Source organism: Stenella coeruleoalba (assembly GCF_951394435.1).
Source record: "Stenella coeruleoalba genome assembly, chromosome: 21".
NCBI lineage: Eukaryota > Metazoa > Chordata > Mammalia > Artiodactyla > Delphinidae > Stenella > Stenella coeruleoalba.
In genome coordinates this window covers 13,465,257-13,486,012 of record NC_137167.1, presented here as the reverse complement: position 1 = coordinate 13,486,012, position 20,756 = coordinate 13,465,257, and the positions used below count along the sequence as shown (strand labels likewise).

The window sequence follows — 20,756 nt, the reverse complement described above, 5'->3', positions numbered from 1 at the left end:
AGAATAAATAAGTCATGGGGATGTAAGGTACAGCATGGTGACTACTGTATTGAATATTTGAAAGTTGCTAAGACAGGAGATCTTAGTTCTCATCACAAGAAAAAATATTTTAACCATGTGTGATGACAGATGTTACCTAGACTTGTGATAGTGATCATTTTGCAATATATACAAATATTGAGTCATTATGTCAAACACCTGAAATTAATATAATGTTATAGGTCAATTATACCTAAATTTAAAAAAAAGAAGAGGGGAATTGACTCACATGGTTATGGAAGACGAGAAGTCCCGAAATCTGCTGTCTGCAAGGTGGAGAAGCAGGAAAGCTGGTGGAATGATTCAGTCTGGGTCCAAAGGCCTGGAAACCAGGGGACCAGTGAGTTAACACACTCACAGATATCTGCAGAAAAAATGACTTACCAGTTATTGGGCATCCCTTAGCCCAGTCAAGTAGGCACATACAACTAACCAGCACAGCACCCTCCATAATAATGAAAAGACATGTAAACAGAATGACTGCTTCATAGTAAGGATGCAATCAATGTCAGCTAGCTGTGTTTGGGGTTTTATTTTTGCAACAATTATTTATTTTTGGCCTAATCATTCAGTATGTTATAAACTACTCAAAAACGGGATCATGCCTTCATATTCATTTGTAACTTGCCAAGTATAGAGGCCCTGCACATCCTTTACCACCTTTACAGGTAAGTGACTGATCAACCAGCAGCCTCCCTCTCCATCATAGTGGCTTCAGGGCAAAGCCAAAGAGAATTGATTCAGCCTTAAAATGTCATATGAATCATGATGCCGAAATGATTCATGCCCACCTTAGAATGCAGCTAATTCCGTCCACCTCAACTGGCTTGCCTTTGCTCTCCTAAGAGTCTGGGATTACATTTATTTATTTTTTATTTTTTATTTTTTTTGCTGTACGCGGGCCTCTCACTGTTGTGGCCTCTCCCGTTGCGGAGCACAGGCTCCGGACGCACAGGCTCAGCGGCCACGCTCACGGCCCCAGCCGCTACGCGGCATGTGGGATCTTCCCGGACCGGGGCACGAACCCGTGTCCCCTGCATCGGCAGGTGGACTCTCAACCACTGCGCCACCAGGGAAGCCCTGGGATTACATTTATTAACCTGAGAAGGGAATGGGGTCTGGAGAACACTCAGTAACCTGCTGGGCTGGGAGGGAGTTTGAGACTGCATGAGTCTCCAGCTACTACCTGACACTGAGGCCTCGCCAGGGAACTTCCAGAGAAAGGTCTTTGGGAACCACAGCATCATTTAGTGACAGGGACAGAGAATGGGTAGAGACTGACCTAAAGAGCAGGCAGTTGTACAGAAGCTGCCTATATTGATCACAGCTCCTCAGACAGAGAGCTATATTCAGCTGGGAAGTTCAAAGAGAAGGGACATTGATGAAAAGATGCTCAACATTTTTAATTATTAGAGAAATGCAAATCAAAACTACAATGAGGTATCACCTCACACTGGTCAGAATGGCCATCACCAAAAGTTCTGCAAATAATAAATGCTGGAGAGGGTGTGGAGAAAAGGGAACCCTCCTACACCGTTGGTGGGAATGTAAATTGGTGCAGCCACTATGGAGAACAGTATGGAGGTTCCTTAAAAAACTAAAAATAGAACTACCATATGATCCAGCAATCCCAGTCCTGGGCATATACCCTGAGAAAACCATAATTCAAAAAGAGTCATGTACCACAATGTTCATTGCATCTCTATTTACAATAGCCAGGACATGGAAGCAACCTAAGTGTCCATCCACAGATGAATGGATGAAGAAGATGTGGTACATATACATGATGGAATATTACTCAGCCATGAAAAGAATGAAATAATGCCATTTGCAGCAACAATGGCTGGAACTAGAGATTATCATACTAAGTGAAGTAAGTCAGACAGAAATCAAATATCATATGATATCACTTATTTGTGGAATCTAAAACATAATGCAAATGAACTTATTTACAAAACAGAAACAGACTCACAGAAATAGAAAACAACCTTATGGTTGAAAGGGGAGGGGAAAGGATAAATTAGGAGTTTGGGATTAACAGATACACGCTACTATATATAAAATATATAAACAACAAGGACCTACAGTATGGCACAGGGAACTACATTCAACATCTTGTACAATAATAACCTATAATGGAAAAGAATCTGAAAAAGAATATATATATGTATACATATAGACATAATATAAAATATAAAACTGAATCACTTTGCTGTATACCTGAAACTAACATGACATTGTAAATCAACTATACTTCAATATTTTTTAAATAGGGAGGTTGACACCCACACCCATGTGCCAAAGTCATCCATATTTTTTGCTCTTTAACTTTCCCTGCTGTGAAATCTTTAATCCCTGACTTCTTCCTGTTTTACTTGCTTCCCAGAACTGTCCACTCATCTGCCCTCTAGGGAGTGATGAGTCCTTCCTCATTCACAATCATTCAAACAAGGCTGCAACCTTCCATGCATTTTCCATAAGAAGCATCTTTTAAATTCATCTTAGAGGATGACTCTCTCTCACTGTCATTCATCAGTGTTGACATCTAAGAATGACTAAACCAGGTGACCTGGTTCCCTGTAGCAAACAGAAGTAAATCTGAGGGCTCACAGTCTTTAATCTGCCAGGTCTCCTTCCCCAAAACTGTGGTCACCCCACACGTAGGTTTCTTGCCATGGTCTTATGAAGTTAAGTGCTCTGGCTCTCAGAAGTCCCTAAATTCTTTAAAAGATGTAAATGCTTTGTTCTCTCAATTTTAAAAGGGCATGTAAAGGGACTAGGGCTGCCACAATAAAAGTGACTGTTTAGAAGTGAATATTCCAGATTCTTCCTTAGCATCAGGTCTGCAGTGTTAACCTTACTCCAGGAGGATGTAGGAACTTCCTAGGCAGATAATTTGGCTCCGGAGAGTCATCACTTCAGCCAACATTTTGTATTTTATATCTCTACTCTTCCCAAGGCATGAGTTTCAAAAGGCAAACTGCATGGGATTCATTCATTGCCAATCAGACTAAGCTCTCTCTAGGTTTACATCAAAACTGTACTTTTATGCACCTTTCTTTCCTTAGCCTAAGTGAGAAGGCTTCAGATAAAACCCAGCTATGGACTGGACTGGTCTGAACCTATTCTTAAAACAATAATTCCAACTGAGCAACTTGTTGTGAAGAAATAACCAAAAACTACATTTCAACAATGACCTAGAAAAGAAAAAGAAAAACCACAGGTGAAAAGATGTTTATCCTCAATAGTAATCAAAGAATGCGTATATGATATCATATTTTTTCAAATTAGCAAATATAAAAATAATAATAATCTCCACTGCTGGCCGAAGTATGGAAAAGCAGGCATTTTCATATACTGCTTTTGAGAACATAGGTTGGTATAAGTTTTTGAAGAACACGTGCAAGATAACAGAAGTCTTAAAGTATGCTTACTTTTTGGCCCAACAATTCCACTTCAAGGAATTTATCCTAAACATGATTTTTTTAAACCCAGTAGGTACCTAAGGACTTTTTTATAATCCAGTTGTAATGATCCCAATCTCTGGGAATGGGACCCAGGCAACAATATCCTCTAAAGATCTCCAGGTAAATCCAACGTGCCACCCAGTTTGAGAACCACTGTTCTAAGGACTTTACATGTATTGTGCCCCTTAGTCCTCATAATAAACCTGTGAGGCCCTATTAGTATCCCCAATTTATAGATGAGATTTCAAGACTTAGCAGGGTTTAAATAAACTTGGCGAAGTTTACACAGCTAGTAAGGGATCGAGTTGGGAATTGGACGGAGGCAGTATAGTTCCAGGCCTAAGCATGTGAGCCTTACAGACTCAGAGCTGAGCTTCAGAGGAACAGCTGAGCTTTGATAGAAGGCTTCCCCAGCCACCTCAGCGACTGCAGGGTTACACTGGCCTGCATCAGCTTTCTTAGTGAAACATCCTCCTTTCTGGCTTTGATCCTAACCCCACTCTTCCCTCTCCGCTCCCAACACAACTCCTCCATCTGGCTCACACAGGGTGTGAGAAGACAACAGTCTCTCTGAATCACCACTTCCAGGCAGCTTTTAATAGTAACTACTATGCACAAACGAGAAAGAGTCTCTTGTTTCCATAATGGAGAAAGTAGCCCAAATCCCAGACACCACCATGGCCCTGACCAATGGATGTGGGAAACCCCTGGGAAGGAACAGGGCCATATCAAAGACCTCCCACCGGGCAGGTTGGATATCAGGTTTGGAGACACTTCTCCCACCAGCCCTGCAGACCCAGCTGCCTTGGAACAGGTCAGGCATACATCACGCTCGCTACTTAAGGAGGCCACAGTGGCACCACCTAGAGGATGTCATCAAAATGCAACTTTATTTCTACCTCCCATTGTCCCTTTAAAATATATTCACAGACGGGCCTTCTCTGGTGGTCCAGTAGCTAAAGACTCTGCGCTCCCAATCCAGGGGGCCCAGATTCAATATCTGGTCAGGGAACTAGATCTCACATGCATGCTGCAACTAAAGATCCCAGGTGCCACAACTAAGACCCGGCACAGCCAAAATAAATAAATATTTAAAATATATTCACAGAGAAGCTGGATCACTCAAACACTGCCAATGGAAATGCAAAATGTTCAGCCACTCTGGAAAAAGTTTGGCAGTTTTTTAAAAAACTAAACGTGCAATGACCATATGACCTATCAATGACACTCCCAGGTATTTATTCCAGGGAAATGTAGACAGATTCACACAAACACATAGAAACAAATGTTTACAGCTGCTTTATTGGTAACAGCCAAAAACTGAAAACAGCCCAGACGTCCTTCACTGGGTGAATGGTTTAAACAAACTGTGGAACATGCATACCATGAGACACTTACTCAGCAATAAAAAGGAAAGAACTATTGATTCAGGTGACAACTTAAATGAGTCTCCAGGAAGTCAGGGTGAGTGAAAAAGGTCAATCCCAATCATAAGCCTTTTAGCTTTGTGACAGTTTACCTCCATGTGTGTGTCTGTGACTTTGAGGTAAATTAAAAAACATGCTTACTTTCAAAATTGGGGATGAAAATATATAACACAGGGTGATGAAATGAGATAACATGTGTCAGACACATAGTACAATTGCTGTCAAAATATGCACCCTTATGAACACCCCAGCAATTTTTTTTAACATCTTTATTGGAGTAAAATTTCTTTACAATGGTGCGTTAGTTTCTGCTGTATAACAAAGTGAGTCAGCTATACATATACATATATCCCCATATTCCCTCCCTCTTGCGTCTCCTTCCCACCCTCCCTATCCCACCCCTCTAGGTGGACACAAAGCACCGAGCTCATCTCCCTGTGCTATGTGGCTGCTTCCCACTAGCTATCTATTTTACATTTGGTAAAGTATATATGTCCATGCCACTCTCTCACTTCACCCCAGCTTCCCCTTCCCCCTCCCATGTCCTCAAGTCCATTCTCTATGACTGAGACTTTATTCCTGTCCTGCCCCTAGGTTCCTCAGAACCTTTTTTTATTTTTAGATCCTGTATATATGTGTTAGTATACGGTATCTGTTTTTCTCTTTCTAAATAACTTCACTCTGTATGACAGTCTCTAGGTCCATCCACCTCACTACAAATAACTCAATTTCATTTCTTTTTATGGCTGAGTAACATTCCATTGTATATATGTGCCACATCTTTATCCATTCATCTGTCCATGGAAACTTAGGTTGCTTCCATGTCCTGGCTATTGTAAATAGAGATGCAGTGAACATTGTGGTACATGACTCTTTTTGAATTATGGTTTTCTCAGGGTATATGCCCAGGACTGGGATTGCTGGATCATATGGTAGTTCTATTTTTAGTTTTTTAAGGAACCTCCATACTGTTCTCCATAGTGGCTGTATCAATTTACATTCCCACCAACAGTGCAAGAGGGTTCCCTTTTCTCCACACCCTCTCCAGCATTTCTGTTTGTAGATTTTTTGATGATGGCCATTCTGACCAGTGTGAGGTGATACCTCATTGTAGTTTTGATTTGTATTTCTCTAATGATTAGCGATGTTGAACATCCTTTCATGTGTTTGTTGGCAATCTGTATATCTTCTTTGGAGAAATGTCTATTTAGGTCTTCTGCCCATTTTTGGATTGGGCTGTTTGTTTTTTGATATTGAGCTGCATGAGCTGCTTGTAAATTTTGGAGATTAATCCTTTGTCAGTTGCTTCATCTGCAAATAGTTTCTCCCATTCTGAGGGTTGTCTTTTCATCTTGTTTATGTTTTCCTTTGCTGTGCAAAAGCTTTTAAGTTTCATTAGGTCCCATTTGTTTATTTTTGGTTTTATTTCCATTTCTCTAGGAGGTGGGTCAAAAAGGATCTTGCTGTGATTTATGTCATAGAGTGTTCTGCCTACGTCTTCCTCTAAGAATTTTATAGTGTCTGGCCTTACATTTAGGTCTTTAATCCATTTTGAGTTTATTTTTCTGTATGGTGTTAGGAAGTGTTCTAATTTCATTCTTTTACATGCAGCTGTCCAGTTTTCCCAGCACCACTTATTGAAGAGGCTGTCTTTTCTCCATTGTATGTTCTTGCCTCCTTTATGAAAGATAAGGTAACCATATGTGCGTGGGTTTATCTCTTGGCTTTCTATCCTGTTCCATTGATCTATATTTCTGTTTTCATGCCAGTACCATACTGTCTTGATTACTGTAGCTCTGTAGTATACTCTGAAGTCAGGGAGCCTGATTCCTCCAGCTCCGTTTTTCTTTCTTAAGATTGCTTTGGCTGTTCGGGGTCTTTTGTGTTTCCATACAAATTGTGAAATTTTTTGTTCTAGTTCTGTGAAAAATGCCAGTGGTAGTTTGATAGGGATTGCATTGAATCTATAGATTGCTTTGGGTAGTATAGTCATTTTCACAGTGTTGATTCTTCCGGTCCAAGAACATGGTATATCTCTCCATCTGTGTGTATCATCTTTAATTTCTTTCATCAGAAAGATGTCTTATAGTTTTCTGCATACAGGTCTTTGTCTCCTTAGGTAGGTTTATTCCTAGGTATTTTATTCTTTTTGTTGCAATGGTAAATGGGAGTGTTTTCTTAATTTCTCTTTCAGATTTTTCAACATTAGTGTATAGGAATGCAAGAGATTTCTGTGCATTATTTTTGTATCCTGCTACTTTACCAAATTCACTGATTAGCTCCAGTAGTTTTCCGGTAGCATCTTTAGGATTCTCTATGTATAGTATCATGTTATCTGCAAACAGTGACAGTTTTCTTCTTTTCCAATTTGGATCCCTTTTATTTCTTTTTCTTCTCTGACTGCCGCGGCTAAAACTTCCAAAACTATGTTGAATAATAGTGGTGAGAGTGGGCAACCTTGTCTTGTTCCCGATCTTAGTGGAAATGGTTTCAGTTTTTCACCATGGAGAAAGACGTTGGCTGTGGGTTTGTCATATATGGTCTTTGCTATGTTGAGGTAAGTTCCCTCTATGCCTACCTTCTGGAGGGTTTTTATCATAAATGGATGTTGAATTTTTTTGAAAGCTTTTCTGCATCTATTGAGATGATCATACGGTTTTTGTCCTTCAATTTGTTAATATGGTGTATCACATTGATTGATTTGCGTATTGAAGAACCCTTGCATTCCTAGCATAAACCCCACTTGATCATGGTGTATGATCCTTTTGATGTGCTGTTGGATTCTGTTTGCTAGTATTTTGTTGAGGATTTTTGCATCTATGTTCATCAGTGATATAGGCCTGTAGTTTTCTTTTTTTGTGACATATTTGTCTGGTTTGCTATCAGGGTGATGGTGGCCTCATAGAATGAATTTGGGAGTGTTCCTCCCTCTGATATATTTGGGAAGAGTTTGAGAAGGATAGGTGTTAACTCTTCTCCAAATGTTTGATACAATTCGCCTGTGAATCCATCTGGTCCTGGGCTTTTGTTTGTTGGAAGATTTTTAATCACAGTTTCAATCACAGTGCTTGTGATTGGTCTGTTCATATTTTCTATTTCTTCCTGGTTCAGTCTCAGAAGATTGTGCTTTTCTAAGAATTTGTCCATTTCTTCCAGGTTGTCCATTTTATTGGCATATAGTTGCCTGCAGTAATCTCTCATGATCCTTTGTATTTCTGCAGTGTCAGTTGTTACTTCTCCTTTTTCATTTCTAATTCCACTGATTTGAGTTTTCTCCCTTTTTTTCTAGATGAGTTTTCTCCCTTTTTTTTTTTTTTTTGAGTTTTCTCCCTTTTTTTCTAGATGAGTCTGGCTAATGGTTTATCAATTTTGTTTATCTTCTCAAAGAACTGCTTTTAGTTTTATTGATCTTTGTTGTCATTTCCTTCATTTCTTTTTCATTTATTTCTGATATGATCTTTATGATTTCTTCTACTAACTTTGGGGTTTTTTTGTTCTTCTTTCTCTAATTGCTTTAGGTGTAAGGTTAGGTTGTTTATTTGAGATGTTTCTTGTTTCTTCAGGTAGGATTGTATTGCTATAAACTTCCCTCTTAGAACTGCTTTTGCTGCATCCCATAGGTTTTGGGTCATTGTGTTTTCATTATCATTTGTTTCTAGGTATTTTTTGATTTCCCCTTTGATTTCTTCAGTGATCTCTTGGTTATTTAGTAGTGTATTGTTTAGCCTCCATGTGTTTGTATTTTTTACAGATTTTTCCTGTAATTGATATCTAATCTCATAGCGTTGTGGTTGGAAAAGATACTTGATATGATTTCAATATTCTTAAATTTACCAAGGCTTGATTTGTGACCCAAGGTATGATCTATCCTGGAGAATGTTCCATGAGCACTTGAGAAGAAAGTGTATTCTGTTGTTTTTGGATGGAATGTCCTATAAATATCAAGTCAGTGCATCTTGTTTAATGTATCATTTAAAGCTTGTGTTTCCTTATTTATTTTCATTTTGGACGATCTGTCCATTGGTGAAAGTGGAGTGTTAAAGTCTCCTACTATGACTGTGTTACTGTCGATTTCCTCTTTTATGGCTGTTAGCATTTGCCTTATGTATTGAGGTGCTCCTATGTTGGGTGCATAAATATTTACAATTGTTATATCTTCTTCTTGGATTGATCTCTTCATTGTTATGTAGTGTCCTTCTTTGTCTCTTATAATAGTCTTTATTTTAAAGTTCGTTTTGTCTGATATGAGAATTGCTACTCCAGCTTTCTTTTGATTTCCATTTGCATGGAATATCTTTTCCATCCCCTCACTTTCAGTCTGTATGTGTCCCTAAGTCTGAAGTGGGTCTCTTGTAGACAGCATATATACGGGTCTTGTTTTTGTATCCATTCAGCCAGGCTACGTCTTTTGGTGGGAGCATTTAATCCATTTTCATTTAAGGTAATTATCGATATGTATGTTCCCTATTACCATTTTCTTAATTGTTTTGGGTTTGTTATGGTAAGTCTTTTCCTTCTCTTGTGTTTCCTGCCTAGAGAAGTTCCTTTAGCATTTGTTGTAAAGCTGGTTTGGTCTTGCTGAATTCTCTTAGATTTTGCTTGTCTGCAAAGGTTTTAATTTCTCCGTCGAATCTGAATGAGATCCTTGCTGGGTAGAGTAAGCTTGGTTGTTGGTTTTTCCCTTTCATCACTTTAAATATGTCCTGGCAAACCCTTCTGGCTTGCAGAATTTCTGCTGAAAGATGAGCTGTTAACCTTATGGGGATTCCATTGTATGTTATTTGTTGCTTTTTCCTTGCTGCTTTTAATATTTTTTCTTTGTATTTAATTTTTGATAGTTTGATTAATATGTGTCTTGGCTTGTTTGTCCTTAGATTTATCCTTTATGGGACTCTCTGCACTTCCTGGGCTTGACTGACTATTTCCTTTCCCATATTAGGGAAGTTTTCAACTATAATCTCTTCAAATATTTTCTCAGTCCCTTTCTTTTTCTCTTCTTCTTCTGGGGCCCCTATAATTCGAATGTTGGTGCATTTAATGTTGTCCTAGAGGTCTCTGAGACTGTCCTCAATTCTTTTCATTCTTTTTTCTTTATTCTGCTCTGCAGTAGTTATTTCCACTATTTTATCTTCCAGGTCACTTATGTGTTCTTCTGCCTCAGGTTTTTTACTATTGATTCCTTCTAGAGAATTTTTAATTTCATTTATTGTGTTGTTCATCATTGTTTGTTTGCTCTTTAGTTCTTCCTGGTCCTTGTTAAACGTTTCTTGTATTTCCTCCATTCTATTTCCAAGATTTTGGATCATCTTTAGTATCATTACTCTGAATTGTTTTTCAGGTAGACTGCCTATTTCCTCTTCATTTGTTTGGTCTGGTGGGTTTTTACCTCATTCCTTCATCTGCTGTGTATTTCTCTGTCTTCTCATTTTGTTTAACTTACTGTGTTTGGATCTCCTTTTTGCTGGCTTCAGGTTTGTAGTTCTCGTTGTTTTTGGTGTCTGCCCCCAGTGGGTAAGGTTGGTTCAGTGGGTTGTGTTGGCTTCCTGGTGGAGGGGACTGGTGCCTGTGTTCTGGTGGATGAGGCTGGATCTTGTCTTTCTGGTGGGCAGGACCGCATCCGGTGGTGTGTTTTGGGGTGTCTGTGACTTATTATGGTTTTAGGCAGCCTCTCTGCTAATGGATGGGGTTGTGTTCCTGTCTTGCTAGTTGTTTGGCATAGGGTGTCCAACACTGGAGCTTGCTGGTTGTTGAGTGGAGCTGGGTCTTAGCATTGAGATGGAGATCTCTGGGAGAGCTTTCACCTTTTGATATTATATAGGGCCGGGAGGTCTCTGGTAGACCAATGTCCTGAACTTGGCTCTCCCACCTCAGAGTCTCTGGCCTGACACCTGGCCAGAGCACCAAGACCCTGTCAGCCACATGGCTCAGAAGAAAAGGGAGAAGAAAGAAAGAAAGGAAAGAGAGAAAAAGAGAGAGAGAGAGAGAGAGAGAGAGGGAGAGAGAGAAAGAAAGAAAGGAAGGAAGGAAGGAAGGAAGGAAGGAAGGAAGGAAGGAAAGAAAGAAGGAAGGAAGGAAAGAAGGAAGGAGAAAGTTATTAAAACAAAAGGTAAAAAATATGCCTTAGCTGTGGCCATGTCACTCTAACCTCTCTGTGGTCACACTGTCTCCCCTTCTGTCTCAAAACTTCCTCTGCCTCAGGGGTTACCTTATGGGGATATTTGTGATGGCATTTAGAGTCCACCCAGATAAGCGAGGATAACTTCCCTATCTCAAAATCCTTAACTCAATCACATCTGGAAAGTCCTTTTTTGCCAATTAAGGTAACATTCACAGGTTCCAGGGATTAGGACTCTGACATGTATTTTGAGGGGCCACCATTCAGCCCATTACACTATAGCTACATCATTTCACGCCTGGTCACTGCTCTCCTGGGTTCCAGTTTATTCCACCTACAGTGACTGGAAGCATCGTTTCATCACATCCCACCACTGCTCAAAACCTAGATCAGGCTCCCTGTCCCACTGAATCAGAGCCGGCTATACCTGGAAGGAGCCTGAGAAACCCTCTGGTCCCTCCTTCAACTGATAAGGAACCTGAGGCTTCAGGGGTCAGGGAGCTTCCCCAAGGTCACACCACTTATCAGTAAGAGTTCAAGGGCATCTCTTCATTCCTAGGCTGAAGCTATTCTCACAATACCACTCCCATCACCCAGGTGGGTTCCCCTCTATCTCATCAACCCCATTTCCTTCACTGAAAACCTTAGCTCCAATCACCTGATCTTTATGCCTCGATCCCTTTTTATTTATATATGGGTAAATAAGCTTGCCTTCAAGTCTGATCCCCAAAATCACCTCTTTTAAGAAGTCTGTATCTGGTTAAATATGTCTAACTCCAATCAATTCTTTGTTTCGTGTTTCCTCAAAATTCCTATACTAAGTTGGGGCTGTATTAATCTCACTCACCTGTGTGTAGCCTTTTAAATGTTTTAATTTTTGTGTTCTATCTACAAGTTTAATCCCAGATTTTTCTGTATCTTTGATATCCTCGCCCATACTACTCAGCCCATAAGTGCCACCTGCCCTCCTTCTCTCTCTCTCTCTCTCTCTCTCTCTCTCTCTCTCTCTCACACACACATACACACACACACACACACACACACACACACTCTGACACATGCAAGTTACTATTGCTGCTTCTTAAATGCTGTTGACTGAGAGTACACATTCTATAAACTATTGTCAAATTAGAACATGTAACAAAACTCACATTATGTTGTAATGGAGGTTGAAAATCATTCATGTGTTTTTTTCTTCTAGATTTCTGAATACGTTGCCCTCACCCTAGAATTACCAAATGCCCCCAGAGACTCCCATCTGCCTGAAAAGGCAGAATTTTTACCAGGAGAATATGGAAAAGAATGACAAGAGTAATTTTCAGTTCATGGCATTCGGAAACCAGGTTACACAGCAAAACAATAGGCTTGAAGCCAGGCTTCTGTCTTAAAAGCAGATTTTCCCAATTCTGTCCCATCCCCTTAACCCCTTGTCTCCTTATTTTAAATTATCAAGGACTAAGACTGGATGACACTAACGCATGAAAGTCCTACTGTCACTTGGATTCAATGTCCCTCCACCGGGCAGGAAGGCCAGAATGCTTGCTGTCCCACAGAAGGAGGAGATCATCATATGAGAGAGTAAAGGAAAAATCCATCACTTTCCAGCCTGGAAGGTGGTGGAAGTGGAGGACAGGAGGGCAAATCTGTTAGACGTACATGCCATTTCCCCTCTCCAAACTTTGGCATTGAATAAGCAAACCTAATGGAGTAGGAGGCATGGCCCTGGCTCCCTACATAGATTTCTAGAAAAAACAATTCTCAGGCTGCCTGCACCAACCTAGGGCCAGGCCACATCAACGTGGCCACACAACAAGGAGGGAACAAGGAGGGCCCTCAAGTGTCACTTTCCCAAGCCTCCTTCCTTTCTAGCCTGGCATTGATGGTGTATTGATTGCCAGGGTTTGTCAAGGGCCTGTGTATGATGACTGTAGCCACTGAGGGTCAAAGGTCAGCCAGGGAACAAGCTCTTGGCCAGGCCCAGGTTACACCAGCCACACTCAAGTCGTGATGCCAGAAACTGGCAGGAGCCTGTACAGAGGCAGCAACCTGAGAATACAGCCGCCTTAACCAAAGACCCGGCTCCTCCCCTCCCCCATGAGGTCCTAGGACCCACAGCCCCTCCCCCATACACCGGATGCCTCGCTTACACCAGATGCCGTTTTAGGAAGAGAAGCAGGAGGAGGATGCAGGCAATCTGAGATTCAAAGCATTTTTTCCCTAGAAAAGCTGAGCATTCCTTGAAGGCTCTGTTTAAATGCTCAAACCAGACATTCACTCAAACCAAATTAGACATTTAGTTATTTTTTTCCACTGTGGGGTGGGGAGGGGAGGGAGGGAATCGTGAATTAAATGAAAACAGCTATAAACAAAATACAGAAATCACATTTCCTCTTCATATCCAAGCTGCAGTGAGAGTTAAATTTTTCAAAGCCATTACAGGAGCATGCCCTTTCCTGAGAGGCCAACAGCTCTGGATGAATTTCTGAATCTGCAAAACACCCAGAAAACAATGAGGACAGAAATTCTTCCCCTAACTACAGAGAAGTGAGTTACCTAGCAATGGGTCACTGATTTGTCGTACCAGCTGTATGTAAATTAAATTCTAAAACTCAAATTGATTTCATTTCCAGTTACTAAATATCCAGGTGGCTTGCTGCATTAATTAGAACTGACGTGGAGGTTAATAATTTCACCCTCTGATCTCTTCCTCTTCCAGATCAAACGCCTTGCTATTCCTGCTGATAACATTGTGGGGCAGGGCTCGGGGAAGCGTGGGAGTGGATCACGAAGCAGGGGCCTGATGAATCATCCAGAAGATAAACTGCTCACAGCACCCCCCCCCTCCCCTGAGGAGGGTATGTTATCATGCTGGCGGCCAACAGCAGGTGCATCGGAGGGACACAGCTGGGCAAGGCGGCGATCGGTGAAGCCCCATCACCTGCACAGGGGCCCTCTCTCTCCTCAGCACCCAGTGAACTCCCAAGGCAGGCTGCACCTTGGGAAAGAGCCAACCGCTGCCCACTCCCCAGAAGCTTAGGCAGAACAAAGCCCTGGCCACAGGCTAACAAGCTCTCCCAAGATGGGATTAGCAGCACTGCCACTGGGTTGGGCAAAATTGGGCACCAATAATATGAGTTCCTGCTGACTTCAGACGCCTGCTAGACAGAGAGATCCCTGGATTATTAAATTCCTAGGAAAAGAAAAACATCAGACCCCCCATCAGAAAGCGCCTGGGATATCAGGCTCTGGCTCTAGCTGCCACCCAGATGCTCTTCTAAACAGAACATATGGGGTTAATTGCATTTTCTTTTTCAGTTCCTCTGCAGGCAGAGCTGTGTTTGGCAAGTGGTTTGAAGGTGAGGTTACAGAAACCATTTGTGAAAATTAGGTGAGAAAACATCTCCCCCCTTCATCAGCTGCCAGGTGCTGTCGAATCTTCTTCCAGATGTTCTTTTTTGGACTAAGTACCAAATGTTTGACTGAAGTCTCCTAATTCCAAAGACCAAAACTACTTTGCAGATACCTGCGTGGGTCTGGATTCAAATGCCGCTGGTGACGGGCACAGCAATATGTCAGCTCCATGAGATGCATACCTAGTTCACAGCCCCCACTTAGCCCAGGTTCTAAATGTTCACATAACAGTCTCAAAAACAACGCCAGGATATATTTTTCACTTGAAACAATATTGTAAATGGTGATCGGAATCCCAAGTTCTTCCAAGTCTCCTGTAGTATTGAGGAGGTATCTGTGACTTGGCGAATTCACTTTGGGATGTGAATACCTGGGTTAGAGTTTCTGCTTAGCCTTTCTAACTATACTACCCTGGATGAGTCGCTCCTCTAAGTCCTAAATTAAGAATCACATTAACACCTAAAAGGCCTCCTTCCCTTCAATGACCCATGTGTCAAGAACTACAGGGTGGAGGGATAAATTGGGAGATTGGGATTGACATATACACACTATTGTATATAAAATAGGTAACTAATAAGGATGTTCTGTATAGCACAGGGGACTCTACTCAGTACCCTGTAATGGCCTATATGGGAAAAGGCTCTAAAAAGAGTGGATATATGTATATGTATAACTGATTCACTTTGCTGTACACCCGAAACTAACACAACATTGTAAATCAACTATACTCCAATAAAAATTATTAAAAAAAAAAAAAAAAGAACTACAGGAGGAGCTGACGGTTCAAAGCACGAAGGGTATCTAGCACCAAGCTATGGCCCACTGGCCGGGCTCTTCTGCCTCTAGCTGGGTACCCTCAGGGAGGTTTCTCCCCCTTAAATTCAGTAACCCGGGCAGGCTCTAGAGTCAGACTAACCTGGATAAATCCCAACTGTGCCATTTACTCGCTATCAACTCTGAGTAAGTTACTGGACTTTTCTTACTGGAAAAAAAAAAAATTCATAAAAGCAGTATCATAAGGTTTCTGTAAATATTAAATGATAACATGTACGTATATCCCTTGGCACACTACCTGGAATCAAGGACTCAATTCAGGTGGTTCTATTGTTGTTTTTAATAAGAAAGCAGCTTATGGGGAGGAGAATAGTTAACTGGCACCATAAACAGTAATTAGTAGATGCTAAGTCATTATTTTCTTTCATCAGCAAGCACCTTCAAGAAGCAAGGACTACAACTCTTAAAGAGAGAATTGAAATAAAATGTGTACAAGCATAGGCCCAATAAAGTGCCGTGGGACACAAAGAAAGGCTGATTCTGTCCGGAAGAGACTAAAAGCCTTCAAGAAAGAGGTGACACCGGACCGAGGGGGAGTCTGATCAGGCTCGCAGAGAGTGCAGGAGAGGAAAAACTTTTCCTCTACCCTCTTACATTTAGTGACTGGGGCCTGTGAATTAAAGTAACAAAAGACAGATTAACAAGAGAAAAGGCTTATTTCATATGCACAAGGAGGGGCCCTCACAGAAAAGACATGTGAGCTTATATACCCTTTAAACAAAGGTCAATAAATTGTGGAGAAATGATAAGACAAAGAAAAACGGGTTTGATCTTCTTAGGGACAGTAAATTGTGGGAAGGTAAACATGAGGGAAACTAATGGAAGGTAAAGGCTATTTAGTAAGGTTTATAAGTAAGACTCAAGTCTGTATAACAAACCTTACTAAATCTTACAAAAATCTTAAATTAAATATTAAAAATGAAATTTAAATATCACTAATCTTTAGTAATAAGAGTCTAGTCATCTCTGGTGATTAAGAGTCGTCCTCTTCTTCCTGGTACAGGAGACAGGAGGGGAACACCTTCAGAAAGGGAAATATATGCCCTGATTTTAGGCAGAAAGGAGGAGAGCATAGAATTTTTTTCTATATCTGCTGTTTCTTAATTGCCTTCAGTTCAAAATAATCTTTATGCCAAAGTGGCTTATGGGGGGTGGTGACATATTCTGATCCCCCCAAGAGCAAGGTCATTTCAGACAAGGGAACAGTTTAAGCAAAGGCTTGGGGCTTGAGTTGTGTACAGCATGGATGGGAATAATGAAAACTTTGATATAGTTAGAACCGCAGGCATGTGAGTGGAAGTTCCAAGGATGAATCATTACTAGAAGAGAAGTTAAAAAGGCAGAAATAGATAGGCATCAGATTGTCGTGGGCTTTGAATGCCATGCGAAGAGTTTGGGCTTCACCTTTGGGCCAGTGTTTCTCAAGATGAGGCCCATAAATTGTCTACATTAGAATAACCTAGAATGTTTGTTAGAAAAGCAGGTTCCTGAGCTCTATCCTGAATTTACCAAATCATAATCTCTGGGAGGGATGCCCAGGGATCTGTATATTTCACAAGTGTTGCACACTAAAGTTTGAGGACCATTGGTATAGATGATGGGACCCTTTGAAGGCTGAAAACAGTTGAAGGTTACAGTAAAAACTGTGATTTAGAAACAGACAGCTGTGTGGACAATGTCTTGGATGGGGTGGGACCTGGAGGCAGGCAAGCAAGCAAGGCCAGAGGACCCGAACCGAGCTACAGTAGAGGTACTGAGGGCCTCAGGCCAAAATACGAGGCACCCTTATAAGGAGGAGGTGGTTGGCTAAGGGGATGAGTCATGGAGACTTTTAGACCTTTCTGAAGAAACTGAAGAGCGAATGAGTATAGCTAGACATCAAACAGGGATGTGTAATCAGTGGTCAGATTTGCAAGGGCTTTTAAGAACTCTTGTTAGAACCACCGCTTTCTGGGAAATTTATGCAGACAAGTGACAAGATACTATGTTTTTTTGAGGGGGATGGAAGCAGCCAATGGCTGTAAGTGACAAAGCTTCACTATCTTTATCTAACCAACAAAGAATCCATCAGAAATCCCACCAGCAGACCTGTCAGACTAAACAACAGAGGAAAATTGATATGCCCCTCACTGTATGCACTAGAAAAAGAATGAGAGAACAGGAAAAGCTCATTTTGCCCAATAATATATATATTATTCCTGACCCCAGGAACAGCCAGGCTTTAGAAATAGAAAAAAATAGGAAAAAAATGGAAATTGGGAAAAATAATAAAGGAAAATAAAGATACTTTTCCAAAAGTAAGGCAATCCAAGGCCAAAGCTAGAGAGGGCAGAACTTTGAGATAAAGCAGCTCTTTCCTAGTTCTGCCTCTGTTCTTCCTGAATTCTCACCACTTTTTCCAGCCACCCAGCTCTGCGCATGTATTTCATTAGAATATGAATGAGAAGCCCTTTGGGAGAATTTTATGCTGTCATGGCAACGGTCGCCATGGCAACCCTTAATTAATTGGATGCTGATGAAGTAGAGGAAGAAAAAAAGCCAACCAGAATGGATACAACTCTAGAGGCAGTCATGGTGTGTAGTAATTATATGAATTTCATTCAGCAAAATCATGTAGCAGGTCAGAAATGCAAATATCTCCTCCTCAGCCACCACCTACTAGGAGAGGCCGGTTTTCAGAACAGACGCATGTGAATGGGTGACTGGGGCCCTGACAAATTCCAAAAAGAAAAAAAGAAAGAAACCCACCACATATGGCTGCCCCAGCCTAGGCAGATTCCCCAGGGAGATAAACTCATTCTAATATGGGAGTGAGTCGATCCTACTGGGAGTGGTCACAAGCAGCAACCACAGCCGATGATAACTGTTGCCTTCATGCCCTCTTCATGGCAAATGGTACCAACCAGGCAGGAAAATAACGAACTATGACCCTGCAGAGCTGTTCAGCTATGAAGTGTCTTCCGATGGAGGGATGAGGACGTTTAGTTTGCCACCACCATCTCGAGATGGCTCCGTGGTTCCTGCACACACACAGATGGCTCACAGTTCAAATAGGACACCAGTCTGAGGGTGGGAGAGGAGGATCAAAAGAGGAGGGGTCCTGAAAGAGGCCGCCACAAGTCAGCTTTCTCTGCAGAAAGCAAAGTGGAGGTGGTGTGGGACCTCCTTGCTACGGAGGTCCTTAGCTAAGGAATACCTTGTTAAGGTATTTTCTCCAGTACTCTCCTCCAACCCTCACCCCACCTCAAGTCTATCTCCTCAATTATCCAAATTATAGACAGACCTCAGGGAACTGGGGAATTGATTTCCTTGTATGTTTCTCCTAGAATTTTCCATTTCACCTGCCTGTTGAGGTTAAACCAGAGTAGTTAGGAAATGTTGAGCATAGCTAAGAAGCCCTCCCACTGCACCCCTCCTTCCTAGCTCTAACCAAGAAACCTTGGCAAACGGTACCCAAGGCAGTGACCTTGACACTCACAGGCAAGCTCAGACCCCCCAACTCCAGATTCTGTGGGGCTTTCTACAGCCCTTCCCAGTGGCCAGTATTTCCAAGTTTCGTAAGTGTTTGGAGTGTTTGGAAATGGGATTCTGAAAGCAATTCCTTGAGCTGCAAATTCAGCCACAAACTGGTGTAGTGACCACGGAAACCCACCCTGACCTCAGGGAGCCATGTCATTTCCCTGTCTTAACAATAATCTGAAAAACCCACGCCCTTCTCACAATCACGTCAGGCTCAAAAAAGTACAACCCACTCTTGTTTTCACTCGTATCATTGTTATTATTATACAAAAGCCCCTTATTGTGTAGAACACTGGACCAGGTGCCGCCCAGACGTGTCCCTTACTTCTGCCTTCAAAAATTTGACAAAGACCAAAATGACTTAATTCAGAAACACTTTCTATTCATAAAGATGTTTTCGAGAGAAAAACAAGACCTGTGTGTAAGCCCCTCTCAGAGGCTTACACCAAAATTCTAAGCCACAAAAATGCATTCCAATGTCCTCATTATCAACACCTCCATCTCACTATGTACAAAGCTAATATCTTCAGTGTGAGCCGAGAACAAAGCACACATGATCATCTGAAGGAGGGGCACCTTTTCATTTACTCAGGCAGCCATTCCAAGGGAGTAAATATCCCCTTTTTTCCAGGGAACCAATTACTGTTTTCGCTGATAGAACTGAAGACAGGGTGGAGGAAGGGAGAAAGAAGAAAGGCACACTTGAATCGATGATCTGCTTCCAATAATAATACATGCCATCTGGTCTGACTTTCCTGCCTTACTGACAAATACCCAAAGCACCTAGGAGAAGGAACACAAAAACCAGATTCGTCTGTGATAATATACATAATATACGTAATTTGTGGCTTAAATGATTAACTGAAAAAGTCAATTCAGTCTGTGATAAAGGAAACCATAAATGGCCCCTTGACCTCTGGGATATTTAAAATTGCTGTGAAGATTACCTCATTCTTGTTTCAGAAATCGTTAAGGGTTCACCATACAATTTGCAGAATGTCAGGGTTGCTAAGTGGCCATAAAAACTCCGGTAGACTCAGGAAGGGGACTGAATTGGAATGCGAGAGAATGTGGCTACAGGCATCCCTGCTCTATCAGCTCGGAAGCCATTTCACAAAATATTCAGAACAGAGGCACAAAGCACTCCAGGTTTTCGGAATAAAAGATTTCATCTCCCTTAAATCTGAAGCCATTTATACAGAATATGTTCAAAAGAGGGCACCTTGCAGAGCCTTTCCTTTTATTAATATCACTGCGATTAATTAAGATCAAACCACTTTTGAATGTTGGAAGATGGCCAAGTGGCCATATTAGTTGGTAATGATCTTAGAATGGTTTAGGTGTCCATACCTGTTTGTAGCATCCTCAGGTCAGCACGTTTATGGAAGGTCGGGGCAAACTGATTTCTTTCACTTCCTCCCAGTCAAGTGCAAATATCTACAAAGACAAAAAGAGGAAAAAACGTGGGCTGATGGGTTTTGGTTTTTGTTGCAGTTTTTTTTTTTCATTTTAAGGTTACTTTAAAATATATTGCATATATATTATATTATCATATGTATCATTATTTGATATATGCTATCCAAAAAATCAAGGTTCTATTCCATATAAAATAGAACCCACTAAAGCAATCTCCTTCTTCTGAATCTGTGCATTCAACATTTTTCAGTGCTTTTACCCTAGATGAGTCAGAAGACCCTGGTTTGAATCCTGGCCTAACGCTCCCTCCAAACTCATATAAGACACTTAACCTAGTTAAGCTTCAGTTTCCATACCTCTCAAGAGGGGTACTTAGGCAATTTATGTGGTGCTTAGAAATTCCAATGAGATCATATATATATATATATGAGCCCATATGTATATATACATTCATGCATACACCCACTCACACATGTGTATACACATACATACCTATGTACACACACACACTGACACACACATGTGCAG

The 20,756-nt window shown here is 41.3% G+C and overlaps 1 long non-coding RNA gene across 2 annotated transcripts in view; it reads right to left on the bottom strand.

Moving 5' to 3' along the window:
- The window catches only part of LOC307179797, a 90,234-nt gene extending 69,909 nt beyond the window's left edge, over nucleotides 1-20,325 (bottom strand). For both annotated transcript variants that reach the window (XR_013825557.1, XR_013825558.1), the window contains exons 1-2: nucleotides 20,163-20,325; nucleotides 269-403 (exon numbers count right to left, since the gene is read on the bottom strand). This is a non-coding gene — a long non-coding RNA (uncharacterized lncRNA). The remainder of the gene's footprint in view (nucleotides 1-268; nucleotides 404-20,162) is intronic.
- Nucleotides 20,326-20,756: the final 431 nt, after the last annotated feature.